Here is a 15,248-nt window from a genome sequence, read left to right on the forward strand (position 1 = left end):
CCGGACCCCCTCGACACCTCGGCTGCGCCTAGAAATTCTGTCCATAAAGGTTATGAACAGAATCGGTGACAAAGGGCAGCCTTGGCGGAGTCCAACCCCCACAGGAAACGAATCCGACTTACTGCCGGCAATTCGGACCAAACTCTGGCATCGGTGGTACAGGGACCGGACAGCCCTTATCAGGGGGCTCGGTACCCCGTACTCCCGAAGCACCCCCCACAGAACTCCCAGTGGGACACGGTCGAACGCCTTCTCCAAGTCCACAAAACACATGTAGACCGGTTGGGCAAACTCCCATGCACCCTCGAGGACCCTGCTGAGGGTGTAGAGCTGGTCCACTGTTCCACGGCCAGGACGAAAACCACATTGCTCCTCCTGAATCCGGGATTCGACCTTCCGACGGACCCTCCTCTCCAGCACCCCTGAATAGACCTTGCCGGGGAGGCTGAGGAGTGTGATCCCTCTGTAATTGGAGCACACCCTCCGGACCCCCTTCTTAAAAAGGGGGACCACCACCCCGGTCTGCCAATCCAGAGGCACTGTCCCCGATGTCCACGCGATGTTGAAGAGACGTGTCAACCATGACAGCCCCTCAACATCCAGAGCCTTTATGAACTCCGGGCGGATCTCATCCACCCCCGGGGCTTTGCCACCGAGTAGCTTTTTGACTACCTGGGTGACTTCAACCCCAGAGATAGGAGAGCCCACCTCAGAGTCTCCAGGCTCTGCTTCCTCAGTGGAAGGCGTGTCGGTGGAATTGAGGAGGTCTTCGAAGTACTCTCCCCACCGACCCACAACGTCCCGAGTTGAGGTCAGCAGCACCCCATCTCCACTATAAACAGTGTTAATGGTGCACTGCTTCCCCCTCCTGAGACGCCGGATGGACTGCCTAGCAGTGATTGTCGATATTCCAACTTAAAACTACAGTTGTTCCCTGCATATTCACAGTTAGGCATTCACACATTCGCAAGTTGTTTTTTCCCCCTCTATTCCAATAATTTTTCAGATTTTGGATTTTTCCACATTTTCACAGGGGGTTGATAAAAATAAATAAATAAATACATTTCTGGGGAGCACACAGTGGTGGCCGCCAGTTTCCCATCCCTACCCAAGTCGCTCTGCATGGGTGTGTGGGGGACACACTCTTCTCTACAAACAATTTTCCGTGTTCTTTTAGTTTTGTGAGATGTTCCCTTTTACGTGTCCAAATTACAGAACCATTTAAGTTCAAGTAATTTAGCTTTTGGATAACAGGAGGGAGGAAACACACTGCATGGCCTGGTTGCCAGTCCCTAATGAGAACAAGTGCTATAGACATACAGATACTAGGGGTGTAACGAATACCAATTTGAATTGAAAAATCATATTTTCATTGAAAAGATGTGGGTGCATCGAATCAAAGTGAATCGAAACGTTCCACTTTAAAATATATATAGACACTTTTTGAATCCCCTTTTATTGGGGCGATATACTGTATCGTTGAAGGAAATGGCGCATTTTCAGTACTGACATGTTCATTCAAATGTAATGACAACAAAAAAGTAATTACATCATACCCACTTGAACTGAGTGAGCCATACCATATTGAATCGTAATCCCACTGAGTCGAACTGAAGCCAGTCAGTCCACTTTCAAATCAAACCGTTCTTGAATTGTTGCACCCAACATACTGTATCAAAAACTGTATCAAATTGTCATTGTGGGGAGTGCACAGCCTTAATAAATACTTTTAGAATGCTTAAAAATGCATGTCAAAAACAGTTTAGTATACTATCATTTTAAAATATTGCACAAAAAAGATGATTTCAACATTTATTGAGTTTAATGGGCTGATCTATAAAAAAAAAAATGTTAAATTGAAATACAATTAAACCCTTCAAATGCTGTCATTTTTTTTTTACCACAAAGTTTATGACCAACATTAACTGACAACATTAATGCATGTGATATGTAAGTAATCATGTAATCCTGTCAGGAAGGTGTTTGCGGAAGGTTTTATTGAAAAGCATGTTGTTGCTTGTCATTACAAGGCCAACACGGCAAACTCTGATGCACTGCTGTCAAGCATGCTGACAATTGAATTGCACGTAAAAGTGCGTCGACTCCAAAGTAGTCTGCCCGATCAGGTGCCAAAACATACAGAAACCCTATGGTCTTGCATCGAAGTCCGTCTCAATAACAGAGGCAACAACAACACTGTGCTGTGTGTTGCTGTGTGATTTGACAACCATAATTACTGGACGACGTGTTATAGGCCAACTTTCGTGTGTGGTACTCATGAATGGAATTGTCTGTCAGACACATCTGGAGGGCTGACAAAAAGGGCAAGAGAGAAGAGTGACTACAAGGTAGGAACGTTTAATTGCAGACTACGTCGGGATGATACAACAGGTGAGGAATGCGTCTGACTAGCACCTCTCTCTCTCTCTCGCTTTCTCTTTTTAAATTTCACTTTTTTATTTTGACAAAATATGCCAGGATGATGGTGCACCCTTTACCTATTCCATTGAGCTGTCATCTATTGTTAAAAGTTTCTTTTAATGCACAAATGGAAGTGAGGGAGTAAATAAGTCATACATGTGCAGGGTTGGGAAGGTTACTCTGTAAGTGTATTCTGATACATTTACGAAGTTACCTGTTAAAAATGATCATCGTCCTATAGTGCCATAATGTGTCATCTTCCAAATCGCTTATCCTGTACAGGGTCGTGGGGAGGTGCCGGAGCCTATCCCAGCTGACAATGGGCGAAAGGCAGACTACACCCTGAACTGGTTGCCAGCCAGTCGCAGGGGACACACAGACACCGTCACTGAGCGGGAACCGATCCCACGCTGCCCGCACACAACTCAGGCGTGTGTACCACGTCGTCAGTGACCCTAGTGCCATCATGTTAAAGTAATGCAACTTCTAATTACTTTTTGATTGCTCCAATATCAAATATGTTTTTTTTAAAAAGATAATAAATAAATAAATACATATTTACCGATAAATACATTTATCTGGTCTTTTCTGTTTTATGGATCTTAAATTTGCATGGCGCACACAACTCAGGCATGTGTACCACACCATCAGTGACCCTAGTGCCATAATATTAAAGTAATGTAACTTCTAATTACTTGTTGATTGCTCCAATATCAAATATGTTTTTTTAAAAAGATAATAAATAAATACATATTTACCGATAAATACATTTATCTGGTCTTTTCTCTTTTATGAATCTTAAATTTGCATGGCGCACACAACTCAGGCATGTGTACCACTACACCATCAGTGATCCTAGTGCCATAATATTAAAGTAATGTAGCGTCTAATTCCTTTTTGATTGCTCCAATATCAAATGTGTATTTTTTTTAAAAGACAATAAATAAATACATATTTAAATACATTTATCTGGTCTTTTCTGTTTTATGGATCTTAAATTTGCATGGCTTTAGTATTCAGAAGGAAGCCTAAGCACCGGCGTTTCAAATCCAAAGCTAGAGAGATAGATAGATAGATAGATAGAGTCCTCCACTGAATATGGTCCAAAACAGTCAACATCACTCCACTTTAAGACCACCACGTATCCAATGGTATGTGTCATGTACTTGTTGGGCAACAAAAACCTTATGTGGGATGAGCAATGGCGGTCCATTAAGCTATATTGTCACCAGTTATCCACTTAACTCCGGGAAAGCTTATTTGGCCGACTACTTTGAGAGCAGGCGAGGACTCGACTGTGGTGTCTCTCTCCCCGCATAACCCTGCGAAATAATCCACATTAAAAAAAATATGTATCTGTAATCTGAGTACAGAATGTGGGTTTTTTTCTACAACGGTAACAGATTACAGTTAAACTGTTTTTGTATCCTAAATAGGGGACACCGGTATGCATGTTCCATTTCTACCCAAGCCTCTACATGTGCAATGCTATCAATGCTATCTATAAATGGTACTTTAAAGACTGTTTGTGCAATGGCGTCCTATTGCTGATGTAAAATTCTAGCATCCTCTATCCAGAGGGTTACACAATCTTTACTGAGGTACATTGGAAGTGTCCTGGTGGTTCCCCAACACCTGACTCCAGTTTTCAGTGTCAGTTTCGTCTGAGCACTGGCGGGGGAATCGGATGACGCTGCAATCTGGCGAGAAGGTTTTTGCGCTTGGGAGGGCGCCAGGGTGCACAGCTGGGTCAACAAAACAGCGGCCTGTGTTTCCGTGGGAAACCGCCGTTTGATCCCTCACTCTGAGTTCTGCTCCCAAGGCTGTTTTCCAAACACTTTGCAGCGGGAAACCGTCGGCTTCCCATCGGCGACAGCGAAGGTTACTTTTCCGATGGCGGGACTCCGACAGGGTGTGATGTTTCCCCTCATCCTCACCCAATTTGTCTTTCGAGAAACGTTATCATTGTTTGGATAGTTTTTAATAATTATTGTCAGGCGGCTGATTTTTCCTTGAGGTATCTTATCAGTGTTCTCCGGCCATATTGTTTGATTTTTGAGCCGAATATATTTTGAATACCACCAGAAACCAAATGACTCAGAAATCTGTTGTGAAAAGGCTTTCGGAAAAACTGTTAGCCCTCGTTGTGTGTTCCACTTTCATTCATTCTGGTTTTGAATTTTGCTTATTGCAAATTAATGTACATAAGTTGACTTTTATCCGGGGGTCGTACTCTTTAGAGTAATTCTTTTTAGGAAACACAACAATTAAAAAATATATGTTTTTCTGAATATTTGATGTCACTTTTGTTTTATCTTGTCTTGGGTTCTAGATTCTTGTTTGACTTTTGGGCCAGATTTTCATCAGAGTTTCAATTTCCATGGCAGATTCCTATCCAACGTTATCAAGTTAAAAGGGACTGGGGACCATGCCAGGGTGTATCCCAAGTCTTGACTCTCACCCAAAGTCAACTGGGATAGGCTGCATCTTACCTGTGACCCTAATCAGGTCAAGCGCTATAGAAAATGGATCTATCATTTTACGACAAAAGAACCCTAATCTGAAGAAATACATTTTCAAAAAGTTGTATATTACAACTGATTAAAACAAAGGGCTACTGTATAGTATAGAGAACTGTATCCAAACAAGAAGAGCGTCAAAAGAAATAAATGGCGCAGTTTTCGGTGCACTCTCTCAAAATGTCTTCAATCAATATAATTGGCAAGAAAGAATGTTTTTCAGTCTAGTCGTATGGCAGAATAATAGTCGGCGGTTTAGGTCTAATCCAGTGTCAAACTCCTCCACGGTCCTTCGCACGGCCCTGTATTTCCTAATAGATGTGGTCACATTATGTTATCAGTGCATACATAGCCTTGATACTCTGCGAGACAAATAATGTTGGTGTGGTTTAGCCGGTAACCATTATTACTTCTGACGTTGCGTCAGTCGGAATTGCAAAACCGCAGAAAGCCCTCATCCATCCAGTTGGAAACCACTGGAATGTGGCTCAGGCTATAAGGTTATCTTGCCATTGCACTCATTTCACACACACGGACACACACACACACACACACACACACGCATCACATTTGTGGTGCCCGTCAGTCGCCTAGCAGAAAATCATCAGTCAGCAATCGAGAGAGGCCCCACAGTGTTGTGTCTTGTCGTCTCTGCTCGCAGTGACATCAGATAGGCAGGGTCCTGGCGTGGTGCATCCCCTGCTGACATCACTTCCCACCCAACAGCAACAAACGGCTGGGTTGTTGGGAGAGTCCACTGGACGGGGGGAGGAGCGGAGGAGGGGGTTGTCGGTTGAGTCAAGTCCGTGGAATCCATGATTCCTGTGAGCTGGGCTTTGTGTCGGAGGGGAAAACCGGCTACATCATCCCTGCCGGGCCTTTTGTTTACCTCGCCTGGAAGAAACTCTCCATTGTTTTGCTTCATGTGCTCCGTCTTTCATCAGCGCACACTTAATAGGTGAGAAGCTTCATGAATTAGTGAGGGAGGCAAGGAAGGAGTGAGTGCAGAGGGAGGATGACCTGCTGCTGACTCATTTCCACCACTTTTTTTTCCATCTCATTCAACATCAATAGCCTTCTTGTTTTAATAAAGGACATCAGTCTCAGAACGTTTGAAGATATCTGGTGTAAAATATTTGATGGTTAGACCATGGCCAAGATGCTTCCTCTGCCTAGCCCAAACATCTTCAAATGCATAATCAATTATGTTCTAATATTACACATAATATGACACTCTTAGGAAATCGTCTACATGTGAAAAAGGATTATAAGCAAACCTCTTTTTAAGGGTTGATGTCTCACTGGGACGTTGGAAAGAGGATCTTCAGGAAAGCAAAGAGAAAGGAAAATAAAGGAAAAACATCCAGTCATATCTATGGACAGTTCGGAGTTGTCATTTAAAAAAATATATTTTTATTCCATTGTACTGTCATTCCCATGCAGTCACATCACAGTGAGGCACTTGTATGCTTTGCTACCATACATTTAGTTTTACCATGATTATTGAACTACATACAGAATATGATTGTTTTTTTCACAACAGTGAAACATTTCGTACATATCAGCATTAATCAAGATTATTAATTCCACACCGTAGTGTGCAATTATCATGGCCGTGAAGTCATTGTTTATCAACAGACATATACCAATCTTGTCCAACGCATTCATAATAGAAACAGGAACAAATCCAAATAAAAAGCAATGTTTAAAATTGTGAAGGATTGAATGATTGTTGTGTCACTACGTGGTGCCCACAGGCATCAGGTCGCCCAGAAGGACCACATGAGTAGCCCCCGGTCTTTTTCTAAAAATAGCTCGACAGTGAAGGGACATTGTGATTTTTTTAAGAATATCGTAGAAGTGATTGTTTTCAAATGTAAACACTTGATATTAACCTTGTTAATTCATTGCTGTTTTTTATTGCGATAATTATTTGCTATTTCAGAAGTGTGTATCAAACTGGAAGGCCGTCACATTAATCAGTACCCAAGAAGTAGCTCTCAGTTTCAAATAGTTTGGTGACCCGTGATCTAGTGAATGTGCTTCCTCGCATGCGTGCGCACGGACCTTAAGGCCACCCCTTTGTGGGTTACTGTGTCACTCTGGCCACTCCGCTGAAAAAGTTCTGGCTCTGCCCCTGATAATCTCACATTGGACCTCAAAAGTCTCAACATCTATCCCATTTAAAAATGATTTTAGACTCAAAGAACAAGGCAATGTTGCATTCACCCAAACTTCTTGGATTCATATGTTCGGAATCACTTCCATCTAGAACATTTATGCCTGAAAATGGACATTTTGGGATTGTAAAAACAAAACCAAGATACAGCCACATCAAAGAGGCTTTTCTTGCTTTACCATGGGGCATTGAAGCCTTGATGGTGTCCTGTGGAAATAGTTTTGTATGGTAGGCATTTTTTGTAATTTAAGAACACACCAAATTGCGTCCACTTACCTCACACATTTTGGAATTCATACTATTCGAAATCAACAAGGTTCTTGCTTTCATCTGGAGCAATCATCCCTGAAAATTGACTCACTTGCAGCTTTTGTTACTTATAGAGGAATCTTCTCCTCCTGGAAATCCACCGAACCAAAGCAACGCTCGCTCACGTCATTCCGTCCCATTCCATTCAGTCCCAACACTTTTGTGCGGGGGATTCCAGGGTCTATGTTTCTTCAAGCATGTTTTGAAACGTCTGCCGCACCCGCCCAAAGTCAGCTGGGATTGACCTCAGCTTCCCGCCACCCTGATAGATTTCATCCCAGGAGGGAAATTAGGATGGGAATCATACATCTTCATCTGCAGCAAAATGCCTTTATCGCTCATTAGTATTGTGCAATGTTCACTGATAACATTGCATCTTTTGTTTTAAGTTTGAAACAGTCCCTTATCGCTGACAAGCATCCTTCAACTGCCGTCTCGATTTGAAGTAGAGCCATTACCCCTGAATAAAAGTGCGGCGAGAAAATCGGTTGAAAACAGGTAAGCACTGATGCATTTGTCATGTTGGATTGGATTAAAAATCAATCTGCTTTAAAAGTGATCAATTAAAATCTCTCCCTTGACTACAGGACAATGATCTTTAACAGTTGAAAGACCTTTGGTTCACAATTGAACTTATCGGAGTGCAGTTACGTCTGTCAGTTAGTCCGTCAGAAATCCGTCCGTCCACCAGTCCATCCCCTCCACCACCCAAAAAACGTGGTCAGTTATGATTACTCTGACGGACGGAAATCCACTTCCCTCAGTGCTGAGTCCATCATTTTTTAATATTGTCCTGTCATTCGTCAATCGTGAGCAAAATGGGTGTCCGTCAGTGACGGACTGATGACTGGTCTGTCGGTGTGACGGAATGCCCACCTCTGCTGTTTACAAGAACCGGAAGGTATCCCTTATAACATATTTACTAATTTCTCCTGGCGGACGAAGCGCTTGCAGAGGCTAAACAGAATTATGTGCAAGTTTGCTGATCAGTGGCAAGATCCAAAGTGTTGCATGGGTCGCGTGCATGACACGTTAGCATTAGCAGCTAGCGTCGTTGCGCGAGCTATCACAACTAAGAATTGTTACAGTTTCACAGCATGTCAACCGTCACTGTCTGAACCTTCTGTTCCGAACAGTCAAGTTTGTTCATTGTGATATTCTCAAGAATCAGTTTTGTATTTCTTTTTTTTTTTCAATTCACTTTATTTTTTTGACACCTGAGCACAGAGACTACATTTTCTTCTTCGTGTGTTCTACTTCATCGCTTATTGACATGTAAAATGGAAGGTACCATTTACTAATCTGAGGGCACAGATGAATAAATTGAGGGTACAGATTATCAATAAATATTATTTTCTCATCCCTTGGCACAATTAAGGGGGCTCCGTAAAATGCCTTCCTTGACTACAGTAAACATCTGGGATTGCACATCACTCAAGGTCATTAAGCTTCTTGCTGTAATTCAAAACATGAATCAGTGGATGTCTGGTGGAAAATTTTTGCTTAGTGGAATTTTTTGCGTACCGGAAGAAAATGGTCATCTCAAAAATGCTGGATGACCCAGCTTTCTTGCTTTACTAGAGAACATTAATCACTGGAAGTTTTGGTTTTGCATTTGGGATTTTTTTTTTTTTGGTAACCCATGATTCCAATGCCAAGTTATATTGCGTTAGTGTGCAAAAACCTGGAACCACTCAAAATCAGTTTTTGCTCTAAAATAAAACATCCTCATCCATTTTCTACAGTACATTTTCTAATTAGTGTTTTGATTAATAATTGGAGCCTATCCCAGCTGACTTTGGTCAAACGTCAGAGAACACTCTGGACTGGTCCCGAGCCAATCGTAGATGTTTGACTGCATATCTTGGCTCGGAATAGTCAAAAGTAAAAACTAAAATGACCACCATCAGCAGTGTCGTGGATAGTAAACATTTCATGTATGGAAGTCTTTTAAATCAATCCTTCAACTTCAACTTTAAATCAAGACTATCTTCGACTGTACTCCATTGTGTGTGCGTGTGTGTGTGTGCGTGGGGGTGTGTGCGCGCGTGTGTCTGTGGGAGTGTGTGCGCGTGTGTGTCTGTGTGTCTGTCAGAAGGTGACAAGTTATTTAAAAAAATACTCTGGTGAAGGTAGAAGTTCTTATTCAATTGTTTTACTTATAAAAAAAATACAGATGTACAGACTGAAAAGAACTTAAATAGAAAAGTAACTCATTTTATTACTTTTATACTACTTATTGCAGCTGATAAATTCTCTGCACATAAAAATTGTTTCACACTATAACTTGCGTACCGCTTGTGCTGAGAAGTAGAAAAAAAAAAAACACTGGACAGCTTTCCTGCAAGATAAATTCTGACAGGATAAGGATTAGGTTTGGAGGTACTGCATGAGAAAAACAAAACAACATCACAAATATTGTTCAATTAGCTAATAATAACAGCGGAAAAAGTATGTGTTTATTCAGATTAGGTGAAGAATATTTGAATGCTTGAAGCTACCGGCTTGTAGGCAGACACAAGACACAATTTATTCACCACAAATCATCCTTACACCCAACAACATGAAAAAAAAAAACTTGTATTAAACAAGTCCATGATGAGAATATCTTGCTTCTCTGAATCTGTTGTATCCTTGTCATCAGTGCTCTCGAATGCACTGTTGTCCATGTTGCTGTTGTCCGTTTTTTCCCCTTGTCAAAAGTCCGCAATATCTCAATTAATCAAAATCTTGAGTGCAGTGACTCAACTCACTTCACCAAAATGGTTTGGTAGATACAATTTATTATTTTTCAGACAACTACATAGCTCAGCTTTTCAGTCGAGTATCTTAATGCATATTTGTGCAGTGGTGCAAAGTAAATATTCTCAGTCATTTCATAAAATCCTCAATAAAAATTATATGTGTGCTCTACAACTTACAGTATAATAACCTGCGGAACAGCCGCATCAAAATCACAACTGCTGTGCGTCAGCTTGACTGTGTCATTAAAACTCAGATTACAGATGAAAAGAAAGTAAATCTGTTAAAGTGGGTTTTGTTCCTGATATTTGTTTAAATGTTTAACTCATTCACTGCCAGACATTGTGAGACCCTCTTTTACACTGTTTGAAAAATGTTGAAAAAAATATAATCAAATTCTTGGGATTGAATGGCTATATTGTGAAAAGACAAGTAAATTCGTCAATGGCAGTGAATGAGTTAAGGGGGATTTATGCAAAGGAGTTATTTGTAGTAAATGTTATAAGAGTTCTATATAACAAATGCAGGTATTGTATTTTTGATTTTGTATGTTTTGAATTCATATTACTTATTTTGAAGGCAACATTTTTTTTGTTTAATTTGAGTTAAAAAGAAAACAATTACTGATAATTAAACCAAATTAAGGAAATTAAATTAAATGATTTTCATGTTATAATCAGTTGTGGTACATTTTACTTTTTGAGAACCATCAACACGTATGAGTAAGGTACTCATGGTGAGAGAAAAAGTAAGGTACTCATGGTAAGACGAAAGGGTTTGTGTGTACACAAGACCAAAAGTTTGAGAAACACAGCTTTAATCAATGGATTAAACAAATGTTGCAGGAACACATGAAGAATGTAAATATAATAATCCTCACTGTCATATTCTTTATCCTCTATGTAGAACGACTAATATCAGTGCTGTACTGATGAGCTGAGTGAGGAGATGAGATGTCTCAATGAACAGTGTATCCGTTTGTGTGTCTTGGGGCCCCCCCAAGGTAGCCACACACGAAGGATCGAGCAACACAACACCTTATCAACTGATGAAGTGGGAAAAAAAATGTTGAATTCTTTGTATCAATACAATATGACAGAGTTGTAGTTTTCCTCATTACACATTACAGCAATGTTTGTTGTCTTGGGGGAATGTTAAAGCAGATTAATTTCCATTCATTTTATTGGGAGATAATTAATTCAGATTGCCTATGAGTGTTTTTAGTAACGAGCGTGGTCACGGAAAGAATGAAACTTATATCTTAAGGCACTACTGTGTCTAAAAATACCTACTTAAGTACCACGAAAAAGTTTTTGTACTTTGTTACTTTCCACCACTGGTGCGTGTCTGTGCGTATGACCGCTGGCGCAATGAAAGCGAGCAGCGTGGGAGCGGCGGGGTGGAGCGCACTATAGCAAGCGAGAGATAAGAGTTTCCCTGCAGGAGGGAAGGGATGAATCATGGAAGACGATGAGAGTGGATAGCGGGCGGGCTGACACCTCTGCTCATGACTCCAATAGCATCAATAACGGATTACAACATGACACCCAACAAAAGAAGAAACCAAAACAAAAGGCTCTGTTGTGTCTGTTCTGTAAATGTGAATAATCTGGAAAAATCCTTGACTTTGATGACCTCATGGAACCTCCTCCATGACAGCGGGGAAGCGTGGGGTCAAGTCCGGGAGATCCTGCTGATGTCACGACTTGGACTTGCCCTGCTATGTGTGTTTGTGTGTGTTTCCCTCTCTCTTCCTATTCTTCTACTGTTTGTTTCCATGGCAACAGAACACCTTTATGCAAACGACTCATGACCAACACTGAAGTCACTCTGCAGTTAAGCACTTGAAGCGAATTCGAGGAACAATGTAGTGAAGACGTGCGTAAAGTGAGAGATGAGAGGAAGCCGGGGAGCAAACAGGAAATAGAAACGGGGGAGCGGATGTGGGAGACAGAAGGTGGTGGTGGTGGCGGTGGCTGGGAGTCGGGGTGGGGGGACGGATTTGCGTGCTGGCAGTGTTCCACTTACCGCCATAAAGGTCACTTTCTCTTTAACTGTGTTGTCACGTGAGTGTTTTGTATACTGTACTACCTTTTTGTTTGTTTGTAATCTTCTGTCTGCTAGATTTAGTAGCAAATCCAGCACAGGAACCTTTTTTAGAACTAAATTATCTTTAAAGTTTACAAAAACATTTATGCTGAGTTATCAACATATACAGATGACCAAAAGTGTAGAAAACACTAGAATATGTGCATTGAAGACTTTGAATGGTCGATCTTTGTGAAAAGGCATTTTAAGATTTACTGAAGGCAAATTTGCAAGAAGTGATTGTTTCCAACAATGTGAAATAACATCTTCAATGTTTAGGTTCGTTGAGATTATCAAAAGGCCAGATTGAATTTTACAAAGATGTAATAGATGAAGCACAAACGTTTTGGAGCAAAGTTTTATTCACTGATGAGACCAAGATGATTCTCGATTAAAGTGATGGAAAGGCCAAAATATGGCAAAAGAAAGGATCTGATTAAGATCCAAAACACACAAGATCATCTGTGACAAATGGTGGAGGTCATGTCATGGCTTGACCCTTGCATGGCCGCTTCTGCAACAGGTCCGTTGGTCTTTATTGATGATGTAACTCATGATGGTAGCATTTGGTAGCATTTTGTCCGGCAATGTACAGTAAAATGCATCCAAACTGACATCACAGTTGCTCAGGGCTCAGGTGACGACCAGAGCTGATCATTTTTATGAACAAAGGCAGGGGGTCGAGGCCGGAAGGGGGGACCCAGGTCAAGGGTGGAGGGCTGTGGCCGGACCGGCAAAAAAGGGTGTGCCCAGCTCTGGTAATGACCAATCACAGTTCTCTTGTTTTCTGAAGCAAAGGCATGTTGGCTGGATTTGCTACTTAATTTATATTCCACAAACACAATATTAATCAGAATGCCATGTTTCAACTAGTGGGCCTGTATAGAACATATTCTTGACAAAAATATGTTCTCTTTTCTCTTGAAGTAATTTAATAATGTCCATACCAGTACTTTTGCTCACTTAAAATGTGATCGGCTTCATACAAAAGGTGCTCTGTCCTGAGTTGTTTAGTCATCTAGATGAAAATACCATATAATAAAAGCACAAATTCTTAACTTTTGTTTGATATTTATATTTTGAAGGGAAATCCTAAATGTCTTCAGTATAAAACAAAAAAGAACTGACCTTGTCGTTCCAATGCTATTGGAGGGGACTCTATGTTAAGTCTGAATTGTTTGAAACCACCAAACTTTATTAATAATTAATGATCTCCTATGTGATGACAGCAATCATATTGATAACTGAACAAGGTAGGAAACGGATAAATGACGGAATACAATACCATTACTAGAATTCTCTGCAACTGTTTACATTTTGAAATGATAACATTCTACAAGATTAGTAGGAAGTCATAATGTCCCATCACGGTTTTTGTTTTGTTTTGTTTTGTTTTGTTTTGTTTTCGGTGAACAGGTACGCGGGCTACTCATGATGTCCTTGGGGGCTACCTGGTGCCCACGTAGGTGACACTTGATATAATGTTTCGGCATATTTTCCCCCTCTAGTAGCATAAGCACTGTCAGTCTACATACTCGCTTGCTCTTTCTCACCAACCCACGCAAATAAACTGAAAATCAATTTTCCTAATGAGTGGAACATCCCCTGGATTCAAATCTAAAGTTTTGATTAAACCACAGGTCCATGTGATTGTGCTGCTGGGATGGGATGGTTGGGGTTTAAATATGGGGGCAGTACTTGAAGGTTGCTATGGAGGCAGTAGCTTCGAGCATGAAGAAAGACGATCCTCAGAGTGTTTTTGTGCGTTGCGTGGAAGACTTGGAGTGAGCCTGTTACCACAGAGGATGTGGGAGTGAGGGACGAGACACATTTATTGCCCTCCGTGACTTCTTGAATGCAGCCTCTCCATCTAATGAAAAAGCAGGATAAAAAAAAAATAACGGCTTGTTTTAAAACGCGTGTCCTTTTTCCTGGAGAAGTTATCATTTGTAACTTCTCAGCTCATCAAAGACTCATCTATACATTATCTGGTTATCACATCTGCGCCATGACACTTTTCAGGCACGCTAGAAAAAACTTCAATGTTCCCTCAGACTACTGACTACTCTTTCATGTTTGCTTAATGTAAAACGCAAAATGTCTTTAATGTTTATATAAGTTAGCTTCCATATTGTATGGAATCAATAACACTCAGTTTCACATTACACTCATAGAGTCCATAGTTCGCCCAACCAGTCTACATGTGCTTTGTGGTAAAAGCAACTTGGTAAAAGCATTTAAATGTGTCCCTCAGGGAGTCCTGTGGAGGATGCTCCATGAGTATGGACCATTTGGTCCTTGTACGACCGGTGCCAGTGTTTGGTCTGAAATGTTAGCATGAAGTCGGATTCATTTTCAGTGAGGGTTGCACTGTGCCAAGGCTGCCTTTTGTCCCTTATTCTGTTCATAACCTTTATGGACGGAATCTAGGCATAGCCGAAGAGTCGAAGGGGTCCGTCGAGTTTGGTGGCCTCAGTAGTGTGTCTTTGCTGTTTTACAATGGATGGATAGATGGATTCTATTTGTAGACCACACACATGTCTGCCAGGCCTAGCAAGGCCTTCTGTTTCAGCCTACACGCTATCAGGAGCACTGACCTACATTTTCAAACATTTACAAACCCCAGTTCCAATGGAGTTGGGACGTTGTGTAAAATGTAAATAAAAACAAAATAAAATGATTTGAAAATCCTTTTCAACCTGTATTCAATTCATTATACTACAAAGATAACGCAACTGATAAATGTTTTTTTTTTTTTTCGCCCAAAATTTTGAATTTGATGATTTGAACACGTTTTTTAAAAAAAGCTGATACGGGATCATATTCACAACTGCCTTAGAATCACCTTCCTTTTAACAACACTCTTCCCTTTTTTTCTGGTTATGAAATATGCCTCACAGGCCATCTAGCTGGCCCATAATAATGTTAGTATTTCTAAGTCTTCTGAATGCTTGTTTACAGCAAATTATTTCAGCCAAGCTTGACGATGA

This window comes from Filicampus tigris, chromosome 14 (assembly GCF_054856515.1).
Source record: "Filicampus tigris isolate MCC_2025a chromosome 14, RoL_Ftig_1.0, whole genome shotgun sequence".
Lineage (NCBI taxonomy): Eukaryota > Metazoa > Chordata > Actinopteri > Syngnathiformes > Syngnathidae > Filicampus > Filicampus tigris.